General features: G+C 40.4%; 1 protein-coding gene and 1 pseudogene across 1 annotated transcript in view; one reads left to right on the forward strand and one right to left on the reverse strand.

The window, feature by feature from the left end:
• Positions 1-25,415, reverse strand: part of LOC135710145 (uncharacterized) — a 65,219-nt gene that overhangs the window by 14,965 nt on the left and 24,839 nt on the right. The window lies entirely within an intron of this gene.
• On the forward strand, positions 546-14,256 carry LOC135710035 (uncharacterized; annotated as a pseudogene).

The raw sequence follows: 25,415 nt of genomic DNA on the forward strand, positions 1-25,415 counted from the left end.
ATAAGTTAAGTGCAGCACTTTCTTGGAATCATATCTTTCAACCATAGAACTTAAAATCATTGTCAATTCAGCACATCCGTTGGTAGATTCACGAGAAACACCAACAACAACAACAAAAACAGCAGAACCAACCGGTGGAAACTAACGATTTTAAATTGGATCACTACTTGACTAGCTTATTGGTCCCAAGTACATCTATAATCATACCCCATTCTTGTCGAAATTCTAGTACTACGCTATGTTTGCTTCGATTCGCTATGAAAGTTTGACAGATAAAATGAGGGGTCCTATGTTTCTTCGAGGGGTGCATCGATTAGCTTGGGACCGAAGAGAGTACCAGAGCTGAGCCAAAAAGTTGTGCATGTTTCTTCGGGACCTTTGGTCTTAGAGTTGCCTCTCTGCATCCCAATAGCCTAATCATGTTTCTGTATATAAGCATCCCCCATCCAACCCCGAAACAACCATCCATCAGCGATAACGAGACGGGTAGCAGCAGACGACAACACATGGACAACAAGTAATAATTCGCTTAAGGCCCAAGCGCAATGTCAGCGGCAGCGGAAAAGCCCGGTCTGAGTAAGCCTACTTGTCGGATTGAAAATTAGTTAGAATCAAATTGACTTTGGCTAGGCATCTTGATGTGATTTGAGGCAACTGTCAAACTTTCCGTTTCCGTCCCGCTTCCGCCCACATTGCGTTTGGGCCTTTACTGAGCGTCTTTCATAAAACCTTCTAGTAGATTTCACGTTTGTAAATTCTAGCATTCGAATAATAAATCATTCTCAGACCTTCAGTCGAGTAAGTCCGTAATTTTAATTTTATTAAAACGCCCCCCGAAGGCCTAAAGAAATAACTTCTATACCTGTGTTGGGGATGGGGAGGGATCATCAGGGCATCCAATTGAAGTGATTTGGATGGGGAGAGTGAAATTTTCAACTCCCTGAAGTTAACATTTTGTGGATAAAGGACGGGCTCTTCTCCACACTCATTGGGGCATCCTTCTGTTTGATAGGGTGTTTTAACCAATTGTATGGTCATGATATTGGCAGGAGATTCTTTACTTCCCGTAGGCGTATAGGTGACTTTGCCTATCGATTCACCCAACCCATGTTTGGCCCTTCCTACAGTGACATGTTAAGAAGAATCGAGGTTTTTTTTTTCCTCTGTTCGGGACCAGTAAATTGATCTATTGTAGTATATCCCGTGTCCTTAGTTTAGTGCATGTCGTATTACCATAGAGGTAACTCTAAGACCACTGGGTCCCGAAGAAAATCATTATTATTTTTGGCTCACTCAGTACCAGAACAACGGTCCCAAGCAGTTCCAAGCTATTTCACTCACCCCTGCATGTTCTGCATGAATCCACACAACCCTGATGTTATCTGTCAAACTTTCATAGCGAATCAAAACAAACATAGTGTAGTAATAGCATTTCAACTAGAATAGGGTACGTTAATCGTTTGCTTGGGACCAATAGGCTACTAAAATGGTGAGCCAATTTAAAATCGTTAGTTTCGTATTGATTGTTGGTATTACCATAGAGGTAACTCTAAGACTAGAAGGTCCCGAAATAACGTGCTGAACTTTTTGGCTCAGCTCTGGTACTCTCTTCGGTCCCAAGCTAATCGATTCACCCCTCGAAACATAGGAAAAACCAATAACCCCTCATTTTATCTGTCAAACTTTCATAGCGAATCAAAACAAACATTGCGTAGTACTAGAATTTCGACTAGAATAGGGTACGTTAATCGTTTGCTTGGGACCAATAGGCTACTAAAGTGGTGAGCCAATTTAAAATCGTTAGTTTCGTATTGATTGTTGGTATTACTCCATCACTATTGAGAAATGATGAAGCATTCGATTTTTTTTACAGTTGCCACTCTTGCATTTATCGCAAGGATCCGACTCTAATTGAAAGGTCCCGCTATTTATACCCTTCGGAGTGTTGAAACACCCTCCAAAGGCGCGCCCCTTTGTCAGTCAAAACTGGATTCCTTAGCAAAAAAATTAAGGTATGACATCGATAATGACCATGCATCAGAACCCTAGTCTTAACCACTTCAAACTAGGGAACAACGAATAGAAGATTAGGAATCACATAGATGAAGACAACTAACTCAATTTTTTTTCCTTGTTTCAAGATCATCATCGGTAGACAAAGCCGAGTCTTGTCACTATCAACAAGGCATAAAAAGTAACAAGGACTAAGATGTGTTCCTTGGATTACTGAAAAATCCTGTTCCCCTAGTTTGAAGTAGTCAGGACTAGGAATCGGTGGTAGATCTTACATCCCGTAACGTACCACGAAAAGGTGATCTACGTTACGAAGTTATCAAGGGGTAGATCACTCACCACAGTGTGCCAAAAACACAGTAGGGCACACCATGACACACTCATTGGCACAGTTTGGCATCCATGGTACATAATTTTCATGATCTCTAAAGTAACTGGCACCACTGCACTATTTCTGCGCATGCGCAGTGCGGATGTGTCAAAATTTGATTGTTGGCACAAACAATTTTTGCTATCCGCAACAGATCATTTCGCCGGAGCCTCCAACACACCCTTACTGCCACAACCGGAGCAACGGAAGATACCGACATCACGACGAGGACCGGGTGGTCGCTCTTGTTGATCACGATTTAGACTTGTAGAATGCTATATAACCTCCATAAAGCTTGCAATGTTACTTGGGAATCCTCTTGTTGTTGATTGTTGGCCAATCCGATCGCCATCGACCAGACTAATGCACGTTCCGTCCGGTACCCTCAGATACAGACTGGTGAGACCGGTGGAAAGAATATTCATCTCTCTGTCGGAGATATCGTCAGGACAAATATCATCGTCCAGCATCTCGTCGGGATCCAAGAACAAATCACCCATGTGGACATGCTCATTATCATCTTCACCATCGACATCATCTTCACCATCGAAAGGCTGTGCGACGACGTTGACAGTCCCGTCTGACTGGAGCAGATATTCGCATCTATGTAGCACTTCTACGGATTGGACTTGTACGGTTAACAGGGGACGATTTTGGCAACATTGAATTGATTTCCTGCGCCATCCATTCCGTCTCCAGTAGCTCCTGGATGATGATCCCAATTTTGGGATTCTTGTCCAACAGCGAAAGCAACACGTACTCCAATTCTTCGCAGGATTTCCTCAACGTCCACGAATGGGTTCTCGAAGAACATCAACACGTACAGTGGCACACCGAGACATTTCCGGTTCCGGGCCGGAGTAGCGGTTGCCTGCCAACACTTCCAGACTGCAGTGCTCGGTCGTGCCGTAGAACGTAGAAAAAAGTTGCCCTTCCTGTACGAACGTCGCCAATCCGAAGGCAATGACCAATCCTACATGAATGAGTGCCTGAAGAAACGACTGCTTCCGTTTCTCAAATCACACAACGTTCCTACAATGTTTTGGCCGGATCTAGCCAATTGTCACTACTCCAAGGACGTTCTGGAGTGGTACAAGACGAATGAATGGGGTCAATTTCGTGCCGAAGGATCTCACCAGAGTTGCGGCCGATCGAAAGATACTGGGCTATAATGAAGTACGAACCCCGTAAGCATCCTAAAGTTGTCAGTACGTAGCAGAAAATTGTTGAAACCACGATTGAAAGCAGAAAAAAATGGCGATTCAACCGTAGTACAAAACCTTATAGGTGGAATTAAGAAAGTTCGGGAATTTTTATTTGGTGAAGAAATAGAGTGAAAGATACGTTACATTCCATGAAAATGTCATGACAATCGATTGAGAGACTTATTTTTGGCGAGTACTTCTAGGTAGTGCAATTTAACTGTGGACACCCTTTAATTATTTCGGTAGGAGATTTCCCGGCACATATTTTTTTTCCAAGTTCATTGAACTTACAAAAGTTTTCTATTTCCAGAAAAATAACTACGTTGAGTAATTTGTTCATTGATTTCGCACTTTGACTTATCACCTGCCCCTTATTACATCCCTGCAATGAATTTTTATCAAACGTTTTGAAAATATGGTGCTATCACAAAATTCAGCATTAAAAAATAGGTTTAAGGGGCAAGTCAAAGTACACGTCATTAATTTTTGGAATTTCAAAAGCAGTTTTTACGTTTCAAACCAAAATTCTGCCAAAGACAATGTATTCACTGTGTTCCGGTTGGCAAGTAGAATGCAATGAACACATTTTCATGAACGTAATTTTGGTTTTGAACAAAAACAGATTTTGATGTTGACGTAGGACTACGTCTGTGATTTCTATATAAGGGTACACGTTGTGAAAACCGGAAATGGAACATGTAACAAAATTATGAAAGATTTTGAACGTTAATAACTCAGCTGCCCCTGGACCAATTTCAATAATTTTATCAACAATCGATCAGAAATATTTCTACGCTTTAGAAACAAATGTAAGACTTAATCATTTTTTAAAATGTCACTATTGAAAATTGCACGAATTTGCGACTGTTGTTATGATAATTAAAACTATCACCGATTGCCTGCGAAAAGCGATTTCCCTAGCACAGATTTCAAAGTTGAATTTCATCCGGTCTCACCAAACTGTGTTTATTCTATCACCGCGTGGTTAGTGGAGGTGTTCTCCAGTACGTAACAAAAGGTGTCTACAAGCAGCGAGTTGCAGCCCACATGAGCATCCATAGAAGGAGGAAGAAGCTGCACCGCTATTGATCGGAATCAGTAGCTCTTCGTGAGTCCCTGTGGGCCATCTATGTCATGCGCATCATACTAAAGAGTATAAAGGCTCAAATTCCTATTCGTACACAAAACACAAGCTCCTGCTGCAGTTAACAAATAAAATTTATTATATAAGTCACCATTGCGTACAAACCCAATAGAGCTGTCCCCCTTTTTTTTAATTAATGAAGTCCCCATTCACCTTAATTGAGATTGCTCATAACGTGTATTCGTCATCAGTTCGAATACAGTCATAATTCGCTCCTAACAAGATGCCTTTGAATTGGAAGGTCGCCTGTTGGGTTTATTTCAATTAAAAAGCTCACAACGAAAAAGTAATCTAATTTTCGGTCCCCTGAGACCAGTGCTGCAAAATTTCGAACAATATTCGGTTTTGGTCACTCATTTCAGCTAACAGTCATCGTCAAGGCAAACCATGTCAATTGTCAGTGACAATGCTGTCAGTGACGAACGTGTGCAGATTTTTTTTTATTAATGTCATTTCAGGGAAAACATTACGACGCAAGTGGGAGCTGCAGCATGCTATTGTAGCTCATAATCTGACGCCAAATGCTAATGTTGCTCTGAATTGACAATAGCTAAATTTTAAACGAAATTAAATTAACTTTTTATTACCAGGTGAATTTTTGTCACTGACTAAAAAATTAATGAGATTTTGACACAAGTTTTTTTTTCAGGAGCAAATCTATCAGTGACTATGTGAATAACAATTTGATCCGAGGGGAAAGACAGTGAGGAATTAAGAACAATCCTGAGTAGCTCTGAGGAACTCTTTTGCTCTCTGATGAACGATTTTATTATCTCGATTGTTTTGACAGCGCAGCACAATCAATTAATGTTTTCGGTGTAAAGGCCGGCCCACAATGGATAAGTTTTCTGGTTATTTGACAGTTAGCCCATGCATTATCTGTCCAAAAACCCGGAAACTTATGCATTGTACGCAAGCTTTAAAGGAACGTTAGTTTTTATTTTCAGCCGGTGATCTATGCCGTAAAATACAGTCAATTCATCGGAGAACCAGCTAGCAAAACAAACATCACGCAATAACGTTGCTTTTTGATACAAAATTAAAGGGGCTAGGGGGCGTCTTTCCTATTCTAGCAACCGAGACCCTTACAAGATTCATCCTCAACTACATGTCCACACCGGAGCTGGTAGCCAGAAGGGAATATCCATTCACTTGCTCTAAGCATCTGGATACCCAGTCCTACGGTAGCAGGTTCCTGGTAAATTTCATTACAATTGCAAAGACAAAAGTGCCCTGCAGAAAGCCATCATTAGAGTGATTTAAGAAAATAGCCAAAACTTCAATGAACTGGTAGAAAACGAGATCATTTCCTTATTTAAATATTGCATCCATTTATTTTCTTCATTCATGATGTTTTCGAACTGACATTTGCATGGTCAGATTCCAAAACTATATGCCCTACTAATTCTGTTTTTGTCACAAATTAGATCAGATCCCAGAGCAAACCCGAGGGTGCGACACATCTAAATCTCGATTTTGAATGATCGAAAAATCTCACACTAGCGAATCAATCTACGAAAAATCTTTTTTCATCTCTTGCATCTAAACCCATCTACTTGCATCGCTCTCCACCTTTTTGCAGGAAATCTTCAAAATCATAATCAATCGTGTTTCTATCTATTAAGCGCGAGTGCATCTCACAACAGCAAAGCAAAAAATTTCCTGCATCTTAGATAGAGTCGCCCCCCTCGAGCAAATCAGAGTAGCTCTGAGCAACTCTGAGTCAAAGAGTTACTCAAATGAAAGCCGTCTTCCCCCTCGAGTTGATCAATATCGAGCGAAAGTCTGTCAATGACAAAGACAAATTTCAGCACTGCCTGAGAGCACAAGCGGCCCTTATTGTATAGGAATCAGTTTAAAGATACAAGAAATTAAATTCCATAAAACGCTATTTTCGTTTCGAATGATCTGGTTTCGAAACACTTAATTTCACATAACATGTTTGTTTTAGTTCCATGGTTTACGTCAAAGTTGGATGACGTGTCGTGTAAAAATAGTTATTTTTAAGTGTGTAATCTAGTGAACTGTGTTACATGAAAACTACAGTTTGACAGCTTAAAACCCGTCTCAATCAGGGGGACATTACTGGACACGCGATTAAAACCAACATGAAAATGTAATATCTAAGCAACCTGTAAATGTTCCCATTGATTAACTTTAAACCAAAACGTCAAATCCTATAGAACCAGACTGTCAAAATAGAAGACATGTTAGATTCAATCTAAATGTGGGGGGTTAGACTGCTATAGTACACCGTTTGCTCCAATCAGTGCCAACATTTCAAAGGGGCGTAATTACTTTTGTAAACAATGGCTTTAGCCGTCAATTTCTTGCAAATAAAAGCTCACCCTGCCAAAATAACAATGCTAGCTGGTAGAGAAAACATTCATCTACCTGTTGGTGTCATTATTTTTCATGAGTGAGCTTTTATTCGCTTGAAATTGAAATGTTGGCGCTGCAATAGAGTTCTCCAGATACACAAAAGTGTGCGTGAGACCGAGCGCTACCTTTTTAAATAGTTGTGATATCGCGAATACTTTTTGGTTCTTTTTCTTCTTAATTTTTTATATATCGATGTCGGATTTTAGTGTTTGTGAGATTGCGCTTGGATATCTCTATATCGAAGGGCATTTGTCACTTGGGCTGACAGCAAACAATTACACTGAAGACAATTTTATGAATAATATGCATGGATTAAAAAGGAAGACATTTTGGGGCAAAAGAAGGACGTACAAACATTGGTTGTAAAGGATCGTGATTGGATTTACCGGGAAATACCGATTGGAGCTTATGACCATTAAGGACAGGTAAGTATTTGGTCCATCAAAGGTAAGATAAATTAATAAACATATAAAGTATCCGTTCGATTTTGGCAACACATCCTCAGTATATTTAAACTGCTTGTGCTCTGCAGTTATATTATTAAATTCTGTTTAATAATTTTCTTAGATTTTCAGTAAAATTGTGGTGCAGGCCTGTTCTGCGAGTAGTATGACTCTCTGTCGCTAGTAGGGTGACGGTGGTCGCCTCGGGTGAGGTGACTCTTCATTGATTGCACGGAGAGTCACCCCACTAGTGCGTGACTTTTGTTGACTCATTGGTGGTGGAGATTCGCACGACTCGCGGAATAGGTTAGATAGAAAGATTTGCATTTATTAAAGATTTTGAAAAGCTAAGAAGTCAAAATGGTGTTGACAAAATCTAACGGGTAATGCCGATATAAATATATATATATATATATATATATAAATATAAACACATTAAATGCAAAGGGGAGGGATGGGACCACCAGGGCACCGGATTGAAACGATTTGGATGGGGAGAGTGGAATTGCCAACTCCTTGTCATTAACATTCCGTGAATTGACGGCGGGCTCTTCTCCCCACTCATTGGGACGTTCCCTCGTATGATGGCTTGTTCTACATCGGGTTGTAGGATTTTATCATTGGAAGGCGACTCTCCTGATCCCGCGGATTACGCGTAAGTGTATCTGCTTACGGGTCCGCCCCTCCGTTTTTGGCCCTTCTTACAATGGTAAATTGAATACAACCAGGTATCGTACTTGATCAAGTCATACTTGGAGGATGATCCACTGTCTAATGGCTGTGCCTTGCAACAATGAGTGGTATCCTTTACATACATACATACATACAAAAGGACGTACAAACATTGGTGAAAAAAGATGGCATGTCCAACCACACTTTGTCAATGCTTCGGCCCTTGTAACATGTGATAATAATTAACTTCAAGAAAATGTCATCAAGATAGTCTTGTAACATGTTTACAACTCGCTGGCCTGAACATATCATAACCAGAAGTACCAATCAAACTGTTGCCCGGGGTACCAAACAAGCAAAGTAAATAAACATTATTGCTCTCACAGCCAGTATTGCATTCATTACCGACAATATTGTTGTAATTTTAGATTATACCAAGCACTTGTTTGAACATTTTTCAGATTCTATTATTATTTTTTTCTCCCAGAAGCTTCGTTATCGACATGAAATTTTTCACTTCTGAATGAAAGTCATCCGATGCTAACGCAAAAAATCTGGTTGCCGTTTACTCTGACGAAAAATAAATCACAAACAGTGCTGCTTGTTCGCAACATTTTCATTTGGCGGGACTCTTATTATAACATCTAAAGAGCCTAAATTTATAAAGAGGCGATATGTCAAAATTGGAACAATCGATTGTCTGTCAAAGTCATAGGAAAAGTCATTCCAATCGAGCAAAAGACCTGTCAAATGGATAAGATGTCGTCTCTTTATAAATTCAGGCTCTTTAATAACATTGACTCTGATCATAACTTGCCCTTTTATGAATTTTAATTATAAATGTGAAAATCCCAATTCGTAACCTTTCAATTTTGTTCTACTCAAATCAAACTGTGTTATTCCAGTGAAGCGGCTTCTAGAGCGCCCATCGAAGGACAGCCGTCCGTAGCATGGAAACTAATTTTCAATCCTTTTCCTCCTGGGAACGCCTCTTCCTGAAAAAAAAATGAAAATACTGACAGTATTTATAACCCCACGATCTGCTGCTCTCTGTGTAGAAAGTTGCAACATTCAATAGAGGAGTCCACCGGAGCGTACCCTAATATATATCACATATCCCCATGGTATGTCACAACCATCGCATTTCATATAACATGAGAAGTTCGCTGAACTGGCATTTCCCGTCCAGAAAGGTGCTGTTGGTGGGAGATGAGCAATTTTAGGATCTATTCAAGCAAGCATACTGGGCGTGACTTATTTCACATGAAAATCACAGTAGGCAGCCAGCACAGCACTGATGGAAGAAACTGTCAAGTGCAGATCTGCAGACCGCGGCCTACTGGTATTGAACCGACGAGCGCACATGCACGTGCCACAGCACGACTGCTGCTGATTGCAAACAGTTGTGCTCTGCTGAAGTGTAATCAAGTTATCAATTAATTAATCATGTTCCACCACAAGCTCTTTCATTGGGCCCTGTTGAATGCAAATATTTTGCTCCGAAGCGAGACACAACGAGGCCCTTTGTATTTTTGCGGCAAGCCACTGCAACGCAACACCAGCCGGAATCTGTTTGGCGTTTTCTCTTTCGAACCGAGCCGAGACGTAAAAACCATTTAATTTAAAAATAACATCTGATCCTATCATTATTTATTTATTTGCTTCTCGTCGCTCACTCCGACAGCCACTTGAACCTAATGGACTGCTTTTTTTTTCGCAACAAGGACCCTCGTCCCATACCGTTCATTTACTATACAAAATTTAAGTGCAGAAAAATTGTTCCAATAACAATCGATTCCTTCCCTGCTCTGCTCCCTTTTTGAACGAACCCTCTTCACTCTCGGGCCAGGCGGCCTGACCCACTTGAAACGTTTTTACCCTCTCCCGGGGCTTGCTTTGTTTTCTTTTGCTGCAATTTTGAGCATTGCCTTTCCTTTCGGTGTGATATGGGATACCAAGGACCACCACAGCTGCCGCCTAGCCGAGACCTCTCTATTGAATTGCCAATTGTTGTAGATAAATAGATTCGATTCGAATCGAATCGATTCAAATTTCAACAATTTATTTTGACTGCCTCCTTCTTCGTCTTCTTGAAGGAACCTCGCGGGACGGGAACAAACTCAGCTGCTGCACTTCCCATCGAAACGAGATATCCAAATAGAGAGCAAAGCCACCGATCGTGTCACAACACAAGCATCGTCAAGCAGCCTAGTAGGCCGATGGGACGTTTTTATTTGCTAACCACAAACGGTGGGTTTGACGAGGAAAGTACCGACAAAATCCACCCGTGCAAGGAAGCACCTCCTTGAACATTTTTGCTCACCATGCATGCAGTGCACGTTTTCGTCGCTACGGCTATGCTTTTCGAGTTCGATTCTGTCAATTTTCTCCTGAAATACCTATGCCTACTGCTGATGTGTTTTGTTAGTCTATGGGACAAGTTACACGGGGGAATTGAACTTGCCGCCACCACGTACGCGTCTCGTTTATTGGTCTGGTAGTAAGGCTGATGTAAATACGAAGACCGCAACATTATTTGAATTCTAACATCTTCGTATAATGCCGTTCTCTTTACCTTTGCCCGCTACAGAAATACCCGGCGCTTCTTGCACCGAGGCGCACTTCGAATAGGGTTAATGTCCCTAATGTCGGCCTAAGAAATACTAGCAATCAAAACTGTCAATTTCTTTTGTCCAGATGATGCATTGTACTAAGAAAAAATAAAATAAAAATAATAACAGGACATTTTTAACGATGGGCCCAACATTAGACCAATTTCCCCTATTCCCGGGATGCTGCGATTATAAGACTGATTTTTTTTTTTCATTCTTGGAACAAAGTAGGTATATGCAGGTATAGAGAAAACAAGAACATCCCAAAAGATGCACGTGGTGCCAATGATGATTCCCTTCGGGAGAAATTCCTTTACACTTCTGCCGTTCCCTTCGCTTTCTTCGGCGGCATTGTTCTGGAAGTCAATCAACTTTCCCTGTTTATCCCTCTGCTAAAAACGTCTTGCCAGGGAAGCGAAAAATGCACGATTCTTTTCTTGGTTTGCTACTTCTCGTCGCGCACTACTCTGTGTCAGTAAGCCCGTTGAACATCACTTGGCATTGGCTAGGGCAAATTCGTTTACCACCGAAATTTCCACACCGAACAAAAAAATCAACACGAAAATACATACGTCTATGTAGGTCTACTACGATCGGGAAAAAAAGGGGGAGAAAAACTTTTCAGCTTGATTTGATTGGCTTTGGGTTGAGTTTATTTTGACAGTTTGTACCGAGGATACGGGGAAGCAGACAATCCCAAGATTCGATTTGTTGCTGTTGGTGTTGTTGATGTTCGTGTTGGGATGATGATTAGAGAACACGACCAGGTCGATTGCGATGCAGCAGCGGATGCTGGAAGTGGCTGCCGATGATAATCGTGTTTGTATTTCATTTATGGTTCGATGCCTTTTCGGGTGTCTGTTTGTTGATCAGACGGGTAATAAGATTGGAACTATTAGTTGTTCCAATTGTAGCTCGAAAAGTTTTTCAATTTGTACAACTAATTATAAACACAGTTTGCCTTAGCCGGAAGTCATGTGACTCTGATCAACTGTTGGCATTTGTCTGGATTTCTCAAAAGATCGAAAGGGAATTGGGTGATTGACATAACCAATGACATTCATGGAGACATTTTCTGATACGTTTATTATGGCAGTTTACACACTAAGATTATTTTACCGAAATCCCGAAATTTGACTGAAATCTCAACAGCTGAACGTTCGGTAAACAGTTCGGTGATTTTTCACAGGTTTCCTGTAATTTTTCAACGAATATCTGTGAAAAATCACCGAACTGTTTACCGAACGTTGAACTGTTGAGATTTCGGTAAAATTTCACAGATTTCGGTAAAATAATCTTAGTGGGTAGCTTGTTTTAAAACGCTTCTGTTTTTCGAATAAAGAAAAAAATATTTTAAATGAATTTGATAGTTACTGAACATGGGTGATATGATGTCAAAATCTACCTATCATACACTTTCAGTGAATACCTATTTCTAAAAAGATAAATTTATGAAATTTAATACAGAATGTATTTCCATACCGCATGAGTATTTCTTGCGCTTAGAATCAAAGTAAAAAACAATTAAAACTTTGTTTGTGAAATAGAAGCAGTTTTAGATTTCACTTCCATATCTCCGCATGCTAAATTTTGAAATCTGCATCATTATGGCAACTTTCAAATGGCCACGACTGATAAAAGGCTTTCAAAACAATACTCCCTAAAGTGCAATGTATCGAATTCTTTGTAATTTTGCTTATTTGTAGTTAAAATAACAAGTTCAACTTCGTCAAATATTGGATTATACTGCACAGATCAAGGGGTGGTCACTCTACACACTTATTTTGCGCCAGCATTTTTCTCAGTGTGCCTCAAGAGTGCCAGAGTGCCAGTATTCGGATTGACTTTGTTTGTGAATAATTCTAGATAGAGCTGGAATTAGGGCGTAACAGTTTTTGTAAACAATGACTTCTATCGATGATTTCTAGGAACTCAAGGTGCCTTGACGCAGACCAGCATAAGTATCGGATAGGGAAAGTCTTTCCCTACCCGATGAGGATGTTGTTTTCCGTGGGCGAGCCTTGAATTTCTAGAAATCATCGATAGAAGTCATTGTTTACAAAACCTGTTAGGCCCTAATTCCAGCTCTATCTAGAATTGTATGTTTGGCAACCCGGTATTTCGACAGTTCAAATGTTTTGTTTTGGTATGTCAAACCGAACGAGCTGTCGAAGACATTCGGCCGTTGGAACGCTTCCGATTCCGTGTGGACCACGCACAGGTCGATCTATTCGGATGGGAAGTACCTCGGGGAAGTGATTCCCTGTGATGGCAACGTGATCGACATACTGTACACCATTTCGGTAATGCATCTGGGTAAGCCAGTATCCGGATTTATCGTACAACAGCCTGGAGGATGAGGATAAGCATCAGAATCTGACGTTGACGTTCAACAGCGTGAGCAGTACGGATGACAATTCGCTTGGGCAGGCCATCAAGAATACTCGGATCGTCCTAGTTACATCTCCCGGATGTCGCAGTGCGGGAAATTCCGATGGAAGTGTACCTGTTGACCTGTGAAGCATCCGAACATTGTCAACATGTTCGATTGGTTTGGGAACGATAAATTCTTCCAGGTTGTGATGGAAATCCACGGCTCCGAGACGCACTCGTTGGACATTCTGCACCGGGACGTCAAAAACGAGAATGTTATAATCGATCACAAGTTACATATCAAGCTGATTGATTTAGGATCGGCGACATTCGTACAGGAAGGCAACTTTTTTCTACCTTATACGGCATGACCGAGTACTGCAGTCCGGAAGTGTTGGCAGGCAACCGCTACTCCAGCCTGAAAATGGAAATGTGGCTCTCGGGAACGTTGAGAACCCATTCGTGGAACCCTGAAGAAATTCTTTGAAGAATTGGAGTACGTGTTGCTTTCGCTGTTGGACAAGAATCTTAAAACTCGGATCATCATCCAGGAGCTACTGGAAATGGAATGGATGACGCAGGACATCAATTCGTTACAGTTCAATTTTGCCAAAATCGTCCCCTGTTAACCGAACGAAACCAATCCGTAGAAGTGCTACGTAGATGCGGAAGCCAGACGTGGCTGTCCACGCCACCGCACTGCCTTTTGATGGTTGATGATTTCGATGGTGAAGATGACGATCATGGATGATTCGTTCATGGATCCCGACGAGATGCTGAACAATGCTATTTGTCCTCTGTCGCTTGATGATGAGATTAGTCTGACGATATTTCCGGCAGAGAGATGAATATTCTTTTCACCGGTCTCACCAGTCTGTATCTGAGGAAATCGATCGGAACGTGCATCAGTCTAATCGATGGCGATCGGATTGGCCAACAATCAACAACAGGAGCTTTTTTACTACTAGAAGACAATTGTGATACAGAAGATAGTCAAATACTGCTGGTTGTGTTGGATGGCGATTCTGAAGATAGCTGTTGACGACCGAGGTATGGAACGAACGGAAGGAACATTTCGGACGATCTGTCCAGTAGCAGCAGTTCCGTTGGTGGCCGAGCAAAAGTAACTGTCAGGTGACAGCAGCAACAACAGCGACAAAAGTCTGCTTGGGAAACGTACCAATTGGCATTGACGAGAGCTCTGTAACTCTTTACTTCTATGGAGAAATCTCATATGTAACTGTCAGACTATGTGTGAAACATGGCGGACTTTTTCTTATTCTCTCACTCCAACGCAAAACCCCATAAGGAACTGTCAGAATGTGTGTGAAGAAACGTCACTTCGGGACTGGTGTCAAGACGAATAAGTCGTCGTCGTGATGTCGGCATCTTCTGTTGCCCTGGTTGCGGCAGTAATGGCAACCGGTGGAAACTAACGATTTAAAATTGTCTCACTACTTGACTAGCCTATTAGCAACCGGTGGAAACTAACGATTTTAAATTGGCTCACTACTTGACTAACCTGTTGGTCCCAAGCAAATCGTTTAACGTACCCCATTCTAGACGAAATTCTAGTACTACATTATGTTTGTTTTGATTTGCTATGAAAGTTTGACAGATAAAATGGGGGGCTCGTGGATTTTCCTATATTGCGAGGGGTGCATCGATTAGCTTGGGACCGAAGAGAGTACCAGAGCTGAGCCAAAAAGTTGAGCACGTTTCATCGGGACCGCTGGTCTTAGAGTTACCTCTATGGTAATGGTGAGTTGGAAGCTCCGGCAAAATTATCGGCCTACCAAAAATTGTTTGTGTCAACAATCAAATTATGACACATCCGCACTGCGCAGGCGGCGCTGAAATAGTGCAGTGATGCCAGTTACTTTAGAGATCATAAAAATTATGTACCATGGGTGCCAAACAGTGCCCATGAGTGTGCTATGGTGTGCCCTACTGTGTTTTTGACACGCTGTGCCGAGTGACCTACCGCTTGTGGCACAGTTAAAGAAGGCTATGATTTATTGAATTGATTTAAAAAGTGACTGGTGAAAGATTAACCATTCAACATTCCTACCACATGGCTGCATATCAGCGGTTAGACTGAGGAGGAAGTCCAGGAGACCAGGTTAAGCTGTGCCAGGAATATCAGGACTAACAGAAGAAGCTCAAACTGCAAAAGGAACACGGAACCAAATTTTGTTCATTTAAGTTAAAAATATATATGTTTATTAAATAAAAATATGAATAGTTCAAAGTAAATTACAAACATGTTCTCAACAAAAATATGTATGTTTAGAATAAATTCAAAAGCATGTTTATTTCAACAATACATAACCTGGGTAATCAATTTTTAGCGTGTCCTTTTTTACATTCGGCAAACTTAACCGAAAACGGCCTGCAAGCGGCGAAACCGAAGTAGAGGGTCCGGAAACCCACGCAATGTTCCAAGCTCGACAAAACCGGTGGAACATCACAATATTAACGGCAATCCGTCGTTTCTGATACCGATCCCCATATCATCCTCACCCCCCACCCGACGTCGAAAGAAAAACAGATCATCCCCGAACACTAAACGTAGAAAGAGGCCGGTATGAGGACCAGCGTCATAAACGACAAAATGACGCTAATATCACAAAGTTTCACCAGTTTTACTGAACTGGATCGGATCGGACACCCACCCCGACGGCCCCCCGGATCCAAACATCCACAGACTTACCATAATCGCAGGAATTTCCATTAATTTGCTATCCATTTTATTTTGATTTATTCAGCATTCAAATGCTAAAATAATTTCAAAATATGTTTGTTTATTTTAAACATGAAAAGCATGTTTAAAATAAACATATTAATTTTTGATTGCATATAGTTTTCAAATAAATCAAAAATATTCACGTTTATTTTCAACACGAATATTTTTAAAATAAACGTAACATTATTTTTGTTTTAAACATTATTATCAATGGATTCAAACGTAGAATACGTTTGAAATCAACCTAGTTTATGTTTGTGGCCAGAACAAACTGAATTTACGTTTAAATTTACCTCAAATATTTTTGTTTCGACGGTAATTTTTTCTGCGTGAAGAGTACCAAAAGGAACATCCCCGCATAAACGCGAACCATAAATTGACCTTACCTAAAATGGTTAAAAATTGTTTATAATCCCTGCTAAACTTAAACTGAAATGGTTATGGAACTTTACATGAACGTTTAATGATAAAGTTTCAACCTTATGTATTATGGTTTTTTGGAACTGGACCTTACAAATAATGGGTTGTTAAGAACCATTACCGTTCCAAATTCTTGTTTTCTCCATACATTTTCGGAAAGAGAACTATATTAGAAACTTTTAACTTATGGTTTGAGAACTTTAATGGTAATGGTTATGGTAGTCAGTAAGGTCCACGAATGGTTTTGTAACATCGATCAACTTTATGTGGAATATATCGCGAATTGGTTGCCTGTAATTTACTGATTACCAATTCACGATATATTCCACGTAAAGTTGAGCGATAATACAAAACCATTAATGGACCTTACTGACTACCATAACCATAACCATTAATGTTCTCAAATCATAAGTAAAAACGCTCTTATATAGTTCTCTTTCTGAAAATGTATGGAGAAAACAAGAATTTGGAATGGTAATGGTTCTTAACAACCCATTATTTGTAAGGTCCAGTTCCAAAAAACCATAATACATAAGGTTGAAACTTTATCATTAAACGTTCATGTAAAGTTCTATAACCATTTCAGTTAAAGTTTAGCAGGGATTATAAACAATTTTTAACCATTTTAGGTAAGGTCAATTTATGATTCGCGTTTATGCGGGTCTCGAGTTGCAGAAGGACGATTTGGAGAATTGGTTCGAAGATTACAACGCAACGGGAGTTGAGACCGAGGGGGGCGTCACATCTAAATCTCAATTATAGATGCTCGAAAAATCTCACACTAGCAAACCAATCTACTAAAAATCTTCTTACACTTCTCGCATCTACTTGCATCGCGCATCATCTTTTTTTCAAAATCGTCATAAATCTTCTTTCTATCTACTCAGCGTGCGCGCAGCTAACCACACTAAAACAAAATCGTTTCCGCATCGTACACACTTAGATTTTTTCGCCGAAATGGGCACCACCGAGCAGCTCGGCATTTTATTTTGTTGGATCTCAGTAAAAAACTTGCCGAGATTCAGCTAACAAACGGGAATTTTGCCGAGATCTCAGCTAACAAACATATTTTTTGCTGAATTTCCAGTAAAATAAAATGCCGAGCTGCTCGGTGGTGCCCATCTCGGCAAAAAAATCTAAGTGTGTAGATAGAGTCGTCCCCCTCGGCGACTTACGAACAGCTGCGGATACTCAACACGAAGCTGGATGAGGTGATTTCACGCTTATTCAATCAATCCTCAGTTCTCTTCGAATATTATCACGCACCGTTTAAACTTACGGACATGAAAAAAAGTCAAGGGGTAGGTCACTCCGCACACCAATCTAGGGTTCAATTTTTTCTCAGTGCCGACAGTGCCGGTCATAGAGCACACGCTCTTTCAAAACTACCTAAATTTGGGTAGAATCCTCCCATATCGGTCAAAACAGAACCTACCCAAAATGGGTAAACTGTGTTCGAAGTGACAAGTTGGCAAAAGAACAACATTGGCATGAATCCGATCGACGTTGTTCATTTGTCAACTTATCACTCCGAACACAGTTTACCCATTTTTGGGTAGGTTCTGTTTTGACCGATCTAGGTGGATTCTACCCAAATTTGGGTAGTTTTGAAATAGCGTGCAAGCTACGATTGTTGGTAAAATTTTGGTAAATTTGGCAACCCGGTATTTCTGACATCTTGAATGTTATAGTTTGAAATCGCAAGGATAACATCGGTCTAGCGGCAACCAAGGAGAAATTTAACATCGAAGAATACTAAGGCTGTGAACCATTTGCCGAGTTAAATTTAACTCGTGGTTAAAAGTGACATTTCGAAAGTTATTTCTTATGTTCGAAAATCCCTATGCTGTCGATCGACCGGATTTCGAGAAGAACTTAGCCACGGTTGTCAAAATTTAACTTCTTGTCTGTCAGAAATAACCACGCTCGGATAGCAGGGTTAATGGATAATTTTCCATCTGTCAAAATTTAACCAAAAGTTAAAACATCCACGAAATGGTTCACAGCCTAAGTAGGAAGGAGACACCGCCGTCTGACGTATGAGCAGAAAAAATGCCTACCTCGTGGAAACTTACTTCATTATAGGCGACGCAGTTGGCTGTCAAAATACAAGAAAATAGATTTCCTGTTGTAAAAATTCACACGTTTCTATACGTTCACCCGACCAATCAGACGCTGGTTCGCGTTTGACAGAAAATTAGTTAAAAAAAGGCCCCCTATTGTCTCCTCTTCCACTTAGGTAATGCTCTCAAACAGGGTTACTTCCACTCACTTCGCTATAAAAAATGTTTTTCGGAATTATGGAATCATTGGATGCTATTATGAAAGTTTGTACTTGTCAGAAACAAGAAGAGGTTGGAAGGTATGTATTTGACTCATAAAACCTGTCAATTTCGCTTTCAGTGCGTCACAAGCAGCGAATTTATGACTCGTGGGCGTTCACTCAGAGTGAGCGCTCACGAATTGTAAAATCGCTGATTGTGACGCACTGAAAGCAATAATGACAAGTTTTATGTGTCAAACACCTAGTTTACAACCTTATCTTGTGACTTACAACTACTAACTATCATTATATAATCTAATGATTTCATAATTCCGAAAAACATTTTTTTATAGCAAGTGAGTGGAAGCAAGCCTGCTCTCAAAGGCTGACCTTTGATACCTAGACTTTTGTGATGTGAAACGCAACGGTCATCAGCGGCCGGAAAGAGTTGGAACCTGTGGGGAGCATTGTTGGAGACTGAATATAGAGGATGATGAGTATGACTTCTGTAGTTTGTTTTGTGCGAGTTGCAGCGTTATTTAAATTAACGGTACTATTTGGGTCTGATCAACTGCCTCTTACCAACCGGTGGAAATTAGCGATTTTAATTTAGCTCACTACTTGATTAGCCTATTGGTCCCAAGTACATCTATAAGCGTACTCCCAACCGGTGGAAACTAACGATTTTAATTTGGCTCACTACTTGACTAGCCTATTGATCAATTTTAGTCGAAATTCTAGTACTTCACTATGTTTGTTTTGATTCGCTATCGAAGTTTGACAGATAAAATTAGGGGTTCGTGGATTTTCCTATGTTTCGAGGGGTGCATCGATTAGCTTGGAACCGAAAAGAGTACCAGAGCTAAGCCAAAAAGTTGAGCACGTTTCTTCTGGACCTTCTGGTCTTAGAGTTACCTCTATGCTCTTACCACAAACAAAGTGACAGACGGAGCGGCTCGAAAACTTTGGTGACTAACCTGCTATTTCAATTTTTCAGTGTACCACATGGCAACACCACTACCATAGAGGTAACTCTAAGACCACTGGGTCCCGAAGAAAATCATTATTATTTTTGTCTCACTCAGTACCAGAACAACAGTCCCAAGCAGTCCCAAGCTATTTCACTCACCCCTGCATGTTCTGCATGAATCCACACACCCCTGATGTTATCTGTCAAACTTTCATAGCGAATCAAAACAAACATAGTGTAGTAATAGAATTTCAACTAGAATAGGGTACGTTAATCGTTTGCTTGGGACCAATAGGCTACTAAAGTGGTGAGCCAATTTAAAATCGTTAGTTTCGTATTGATTGTTGATTGTACCACATGGCAATACTACCAACAATCAATACGAAACTAACGATTTTAAATTGGCTCACCACTTTAGTAGCCTATTGGTCCCAAGCAAACGATTAACGTACCCTATTCTAGTTGAAATTCTATTACTACACTATGTTTGTTTTGATTCGCTATGAAAGTTTGACAGATAACATCAGGGGTGTGTGGATTCATGCAGAACATGCAGGGGTGAGTGAAATAGCTTGGGACTGCTTGGGACCGTTGTTCTGGTACTGAGTGAGCCAAAAATAATAATGATTTTCTTCGGGACCCAGTGGTCTTAGAGTTACCTCTATGATACTACTATTGGATTGTACTAGCATTTTCACCAAATGTATTAGAATGTTTTGGTTCTATCTCTTTCAATCTACTCAAAACTGAAATGCATAAAAAATGACAAAATGATACGCGCTCTTTGCACACTGACAAAGAATCATTGTACACAAAATCAACTTTGTTCAAATCAAAACAAAAAAACTAACCCATCTGGTGGATGATGGCACAAGCTTCCAAGAAAATTCTATTACAGTGAACCACATTATTTTAATGGAGTTCTTCGCCAGTTAGTCGTCTGTCACTTCGTTTGTGCTCTTACTCTCGAGCCCTAGATAGAACCTAAATTTCGGATTTTAATCTATAAGGGAACCGAGCAATAAACTGCTGGTCTACGTTCCTCTGGTATATTCAATTAGAAGATGTTCCTGAAATATACAGTCAAACAGCACGTAATGTTGTGAACAACTTCAATGACAGTTGTCTAGCAGTGCTTCCATTTGATCTAATGAACAATCCAATGCCTACGAGATTGTGACAAAGGTGTGCCGATGATGTGCCCAAGCTGAGCCGAATATACTTCCGGCACACTGTGCTGAGTGACTAACCCCTTGCAAAAATCTCACTTTTTGTAGGTCATATTTTGCTTGGCACCCATTCATGCATCACTTTACAGACATTTTCTGTATCTAAGAATTAATCATTAAATTGAAATCATCGACTCAACCAAAATTGGAAACAGATTTATTTTGGTTGCGCCTGTCAAAGTGCAGAAAATGTTCTTCAGTCATAGCCATCTTGGTCTTTGCCATAATGATAATCGTCATGTGTCAGAAAGGGGTGATTCATTGCATTGCATTGAATCTGTTCAGTTATAAAAATTGTTTATTATGCGTAAAACAACAACGTTCTATAAAGGCTTGAGCAACATCAATTAGAATTGGTAAAAAAAAAAACAAATAGAGTCTGTATTTTTTAAATATTTTTTTTTTCATACAAATCAAATATAACATTTAAAAGGATTGTGTTTTGAGTTTTCATTAAAATTTTCCTCACGCAGCTCGCTTATAAGCTATAGCGTAATGAATGGCAAGTTTCGATTTAAACTCGTATCAGTTAGGTACTATCGCTACGATACTGTTAAATCTCTGAGCTACAAACTTTGCTCAAACTAAAGCGATTTAACGCCAACATTGCAGCTTTACCTCATTCTATCAATTACATTGTATGAAAGGATTGATTTCGTTCCACTTAAGTTCTATTTTGCCATTCTCCACGGAAGCAACCCGTCCAGCGCTCTAAATAATAATGAACCGAAAAACCACTTCCCAATGAATCTCGAGACCTCCACCGCTACACCGGTCGGTGTGGTTGTTGATGGAATAGATTTCAAACCCCACTTCAAGCTTCGATCATCCCAAAGTGCAGCTGTTTAGCGTGCGCGCCAGAGGAGGTCCTTCGGTTTCCTCGCTTTTGAAAGGGTATGTATTCTATACCTATAATGATTTTCAAATTAACCACCATCATACCGTGACTGTTCTAGATCCCCGCGATGAGTATACAATTTTCCACCATCCATAGTCAACCAGCATCATTGAAAGGCCACAGTATTTTTAAGCTTGGAGATTCCTTATGAAGCGATAGGAACTTTTCAGACATAGCGTGATGCGCTCACAACACAAATGTGGGTTGAAATCGGAAAAAAATAATCATCGATCGGATCGAGGCGAAGACCGAGTGACATAACGAGGGGTGGGGGTTGATTTGAAAATATGATTTATTTACGATGACTTGGCTGTACAAAGGTAGAAGCCAATGTTAACGAAGTTGTTGCATATAAATCCCATAAATTATACGGTTCCTATCGTGCTCGTAATTTGCATAGGAAAACAAACAACCAAACTAGATTCTATCGCCTCAACGGAATCGGATTCTCCGCCAGAAACATGAGAATAAATCAAACGGGATAGCAATCCGAGAGATGGGTGATGCTGATGATAGGAGCAATCATGGATTGACATGTTCCAAGTGGGGCCTGGCAAACACACGGCACCGCATCAAAGTTGGCGCGGCAAGAATTAATCGTAATTGAAATGTGATCCCATGTGGCAGCGGCGGTACATGTCAGAGCCCTCTTAGTCTACCGTTGAGTAATGGGATACCTGTGCGGAAGTGTGTACGTTTGTGTGCTTTACCTAAATATGCCATGACGACGGTGAGCGGCTTTTGTCACTCTTTTCCATTTTAGCCGTGACGAACCTCCATGCCGCGCCGTATCGTTTCGTAATTGAACCAAGTGACAACAACCCACTAGGTTTACACACCGGCACACACATACACATCACCATGTGTCTCCGTTTCGCTCCAGCCACTAATTATGCGCTGATGGGACACATAAAACATGCCGCCGACACCTATTTTGGGGTCGTACGGGTGCATTGGAAGCAGGAAACAAGGTGTAATTAAACTCGACGTTTTGTTGGCACTGTTTTTGCCTCTTGGACAATTGTGTCTATAATGATTGATGCGTTTGTGATCTACTTCGAACCGATTGAGTTGGGTTTTTCGTGATCGCTTGATGGGTCGATTGGTCAATGAACTGGAAATTATTCAGCGCGATGCTATGTCGGTAAGCGGCTGGTTAAATGAGGTAGAATTAATGCGCGCGACTAATGAAGATGACTCCCGACGGGGTCATTAAAGCTGAAAGACCGAGCAAACAGATTGGTTGTGGTTTATGGCACTGTTTTTTTTTAATTAATTTAACGATTCAAGCCTGACATTTATGACAGCGCATCTGCATAGCGGAATCGTTCATAATTTATGGTTTGCACACTGAATAATCTAGCCTCAATAAGCACTTTTACAGCAATCTACTGTTACTGGCTCGAAAAAGCGCCACCTGAAGTGACATATTTCGCGACGTGGTTTCCGGTCCAAACGACTACCCTCGCCAGGCATTTCAAATTGGATTACATAATTTAAAACGCATTAGGTACAGGCTAAATTAGATTCGAGTAAACAAAGATAAACTTCACTCGACTACCCACTTTGTGCCAACTCGCCGCAAATCCTCGGCTTGTTCGCGATTTGTCACTCGCGTGCACAGGTACAGGGCGAACAGAGACACTACCTAATAAAGTTGTTATTTAGCTTAACGACGTGTTCCGGGTATCATCCAAACCATTTGTGAAATAGTTCTATCATTTGGGTTATCATTCGTTTATGGAATTTTTTTTATTATGGATGTCTTATTTGAACCAATCACTAAAAGGTTTTCGGTTTGAAGTCACACCTCACACCAGGCGTCTCCGCGAAACCAAATGGATTGAAGGAATCTCGTGCGGTTCATTTCATTTAAAAATTGAGTAAATTAGTATCCCCTAACTCATCCGGCCAAATCATGTCCGGACTAGAGAGGGTCTAGTATAAGAGAACTCATTTTTTGAAGTTATTCAATACTGTTAAATAATGGGTATTTTCAAAAAACGGAAATCGGGTACTTTTTTTCAATTTTTAAAAATATTCTCTGCAATTAAAATGGGTAAAAATATGCCTTGAATTAATACAGCTCTGATGATGTTCGAACATTCGCGAATTTTGCGTGTGTCGACCTGAAAATCAGTCAAAAAACGGTTAAATGTTGCGTTTCAAACGGTTACGTGACGGAGGAGCGATGGAAGTTAACAGAAAACTAAGCATTTCAAATTACATAACGCTAGTTATGCTGCATTTGTCCTCCGTTTGCTCAGTCGGTAAAGGCACAGCTACAAATCAAGACCATGCTGAAGGTGGCTGAATTCGATTCCCAGTCCGGTCTAGAAATTTTGCGGGTTGGAAAATTTCTCGACTTCCCTGGGCATAGTGTATGATTGTAGTTGCCACACTATTATATAAAAAATGGTACAGGCATCGAAAGCTCTCAATTAATGACTGTGGAAAATTATAATATACGGCTCTTGATCCGTCTGAAAAATGTCCGTAGGAGGCAATATCTAAAATCATGCCGTGAAAATTACCTGGCGGGATTTGCAAAAACAAATTTAAAATAGATTCTCTGCCCTGAAACTTTTGTAAATAATGTTTCGAAAATAGACCCGAGTCCTAAAGCCTACTCCAGCGCTAAAAGAAGATGGTAAAATTTTGATCAAAAATTCGAAAAAAAAACTCAGAAACTTGCAAAGCAATTCGAGAGTTCCCACAATTTCAGTTTGGGTCTTACTAGTCCTATTGAGAATCAGGTTGCTCGGGTTTATCTGCATATTTTCTCTCGGGAAAATATGTTTGATGATTCCTGGGGGACTGATTTGGACGAAGTAAGATCTATAACTAAAAAGCTACATAATATGAAAGCTCCAGGTGATGATGGATTTTTCTAAACCCCCTTAAAAAAACTCCCAGAGAGTACCTTGTCTTTGTTGGTAAAACTATTTAACAGATGTATCATTTAGCATACTTTCCTGATAAATGGAAAAATGCCGGATAAAAATCCAGTTGAAGCTTCTGGCTACCGTCCAAAACGTTTGATTTCATCAATAAGTAAACTTTTGCAACGATAATTTTGAATAGAATGATGCTTCACATCAATAGGAACTCAATTTTTGCAGATGAGATGTATTTCGCCATGGGCATTCAACTACTCATCAACTCTTAAGAGTTAATTCGTACAAACAAATCATCAATGGAAGTAAAAAAACAAAATTGGTAGCATAGTGGTTACCGTTTCCGCTTTCCAAGTAGAAGGTCGCGAGTTCAGTCCCAGCCTCAACCCTTTTATGGGGGAGGTAGCTCATCGATTATTCCGGTTCGCCTCCTTAGCATCGTGCTATAAGGTACCAGGCGATAACCAGGGTAGTTGATCGATAGCTCGATGACGTCATTTCATTGGCGTCTGCAATGGGAAATTCTCATAGCAGGCGTTGACGATGGGACGTTGTCGAGCTGTTGAATAGCAACTATCGTGGTAACTCACCGATTACCTGTCGATCTGCCAAATTTGGAAAGACGTCTGCATTGAATTGTCTCATATAATAATATTCCGCCCACTATATCACAAGAAATTGCGAGTAGCTGAGTGGAATGGAGATAAGTTAAGCATTGGGTACAGGACCAAGTCTCCCCTGGGTGATGCCAGAAGATGAGCGCAATAGAATCATCAAG

Source organism: Ochlerotatus camptorhynchus, unplaced genomic scaffold (assembly GCF_037179485.1).
Source record: "Ochlerotatus camptorhynchus isolate MF236.1 unplaced genomic scaffold, CSIRO-AGI_Acam_v1.1 ptg000370l, whole genome shotgun sequence".
NCBI lineage: Eukaryota > Metazoa > Arthropoda > Insecta > Diptera > Culicidae > Ochlerotatus > Ochlerotatus camptorhynchus.